Source organism: Limulus polyphemus, unplaced genomic scaffold (assembly GCF_000517525.1).
Source record: "Limulus polyphemus unplaced genomic scaffold, Limulus_polyphemus-2.1.2 Scaffold725, whole genome shotgun sequence".
NCBI classification, from domain to species: Eukaryota; Metazoa; Arthropoda; class Merostomata; order Xiphosura; family Limulidae; genus Limulus; species Limulus polyphemus.
The window spans coordinates 49,790-52,731 of NW_013666335.1; the positions used below are offsets into that span (position 1 = coordinate 49,790).

Here is a 2,942-nt window from a genome sequence, read left to right on the forward strand (position 1 = left end):
CCATGTTACTTAGCCTGCTCAAGTGAAGACCATTCTTGGCATACCATTTACTCTTACCCTCAAACCTGTACCATAGGTCTAACCAACTAACTTGTTGTTTTAAGAATACCATCAATAATCTTTCATTCAAGCTGTAGACCCTGCTAAGTTATTCATTTCATAACTAACTATGTGAAAAAAAAAAGTTGACACATTTTACCATACAAAGAGCTACTTCATGAGAATACCATAAAACCTCCAACCAATTTAGGTTACTTGAAACAAATTCTCCAGAAATTTTCTACATTCTAGACAAAAGTTAAAAATTCTAACCTTTCTCTTATAAATCAATTGACTTATATTAAACCAGGAATAATTCTATAAATCCTGTCTTTGCACTCTTTCAAACATGTTGATATCCTTCCTCTCGATGGGGGACAAAAACTACAACATTCGTTGGCCAAGTTATTATATATCTATATGTATGCACGTGTGTAAATTTTTGATTGCTTCATTAAGATAAGAGGGGTGTTAACAAAGAACAAAAACTATTGGTAAGGTCAACACAATATACCAGGAGTGGCAATTGGTACTATCACACTTTCTGTCCACTATATTGTAATCATTCATATAAATAGTCCTTTAGCCAGCTATGCTTATTAATTGTTCTTACATCATTCAAATATTTCTCCTTTTGGAACTACTTGTCCATATTAATGAGGAGAACCTGGAGGACCCTCTAGCACACAAAATCAGGCATGTCCAGTATAGGTGTTGTTCACCCAAATATATTTGGTTATTTTCAAATAGTGATAAAATAGTATTATATTAGTATATGAAGTTATTGAAAATCCAGCTGTGATCTTTGTGAATGCCAAGTTTCAACTGATTATAAGTTTGCTGTAATGAGCTCCATGCAATTATGTACGCAGCTATGCAAATTCTGGATGTATGCAAAGCTGTGTCTACCATATCACTGAAAGTTTTAAAAACAAAAACAATTAATTAATTACATATTATGAAAATTACTCTTCCAACATGTGATTTACAGTTTGTTTCATCAAAACGGCAAAGAAATTATGAAGATATGAAGAAAATCCAGTACCCAGTTAAGTGCTCTTCAAGTTTACTTCACTGATCACAGCCTTAACTATTGTTATATGAGAGCTAAAACAAAATTCACTTAACCATTGAAAATTTCATACTTTATTTTCTAATGATCAGAGAGACATAATTTAAAGTCACATAGACTGCAATTTTTCTACTTTATATAATGCTACCGTTGACATTTAGATTTTACAATTCAGATTTTTTTTTTTTTATAAAGTTCCTACTGTAGGCTCTAACATTTACTCACCAGCACTATGTACAATCCTGACATTCTCAGTTAAGAAGCTAAAGTAAAACTAAAAGCATAAAAGGGCTAAAAACTAAATATGTCATGTACAAATACTTATATTGTCTCTAAAGTTAATCCCTTTTACCAGCACTAATTCTTGGAAGTTGGAGTATTAATCATTCATCACAACTGAACAAAGACACATAGATAACATATACTACCTTAGAGATAAGTTCAAAATAATCTGTTAAGGCAAAACTTTCAATGATAGCTTTAATTCAAAACTGCTATAACCCTCAGAAAATTACCAACATTGAAAAATTCATCATTAAGTTTAAACACTAACTTAACAAACATTATTCATTTATTTTTTGTAAAAAGTTAATCAGGAACAAGTCTGAATAATAACCGATAGTAAATAAGTAATAGTAATACTAATACCAACTGTTACTGTTAGTAGTGATACTAATATTAATTAATAATATTATTATTAATTTTCATAAGTTAACCGGGTTAAATTTAACTTAGAGCTGTATTAACTCAAATTTCAACATAAATAAACGTCATAAATGATAACTTTTTTTTTAGTTGTCACATTTATTGATTACTACCTGATCCAACTAATTTGACAAAAGAAGCCTGGGGTGATCCTGCTGGAACAATCCGTTTAAGTTTTATAATTTCACTTTATTCATAATGTACACTAACCATCTGCAAACAACACATCTTGCTTCGTATACTCAGTCCGCTCTATATATATACAGTTAATTTATATATACATTGCAAAATGCTTGACTCAAACACCTGCACAATACTCAAGCATCATCTGGTGGATAATATTTAAAACATTCTCAGCATGAAATTCCTGAAACAAGCAGTGAATGCTATTTTCATAGGAGGTAGTGAAAGAACGTTTTCTTTCTTCGTGATAGAAAGACCCTTTAGGCTTTTAATACTGGCATTCTTCCAGATCCTATAAAAGACTGGCTTGATCCACTTTTGTTAGTTGTGTTGATGGAGTTTAGAAAGATTGATCATATTTATCTAATATTTAATAATATACACCAAACACCTTTTTTTTTTAAATGTTTGATTCGAGGTCAAAATAAAACGAAATAATATTAAGTGATAAATCAGTATAATACTTTTCGTTATAGAATTATTTTAAGAAATTATCTTGTATTGAGCTATACGTTAGGTTAAAACTTTTAGGTTTATTTTGAAATTCGCGCAAAGCTACACGAGGGCTATCTGCGCTAGCCAATCTAATTTAGCAGTGTAAAACTAGAGGGAAGGCAGCTAGTCATCACCACCCACCGCCAACTCTTGGGCTACTCTTTTACCAACGAATAAAAACTTTTAGGTAAATATAACGATTATATTAACATGATATAATAGAAACATTTTATTTGAGAGCATTTGATAAAAAAAATCACCAAGAAAGATTAAAAATGTATCTTAGCAAATTTAAAAGACTTTCTTAGTAGTGTTGCGTATCTGCTCGTTTGTTAATTACCGGTATAAATTCTTTCCGGAGAACTTCAGCAATACAAGTCCTTTCTTAATTAAACCTAGTTTATTCTTTCTCGATACAACTTTGTAATACACAGAATTTCCACAGTTA

The 2,942-nt window shown here is 30.6% G+C and overlaps 1 protein-coding gene across 6 annotated transcripts in view; it reads right to left on the reverse strand.

Moving 5' to 3' along the window:
• Positions 1–2,942, reverse strand: part of LOC106460185 (ras association domain-containing protein 1-like) — a 45,008-nt gene that overhangs the window by 29,583 nt on the left and 12,483 nt on the right. For 3 of the 6 annotated variants that reach the window (XM_022386848.1, XM_022386847.1, XM_013919872.2), the window contains exon 1: positions 1,930–2,077. The exons of 2 other annotated variants lie outside the window; for them this stretch is intronic. The gene's annotated coding sequence lies outside the window, so the exon portion shown is untranslated. Of the gene's footprint in view, positions 1–1,929; positions 2,105–2,942 lie in introns of those variants that run through there. One more of the 6 variants, XM_022386843.1, reaches the window with a different exon arrangement.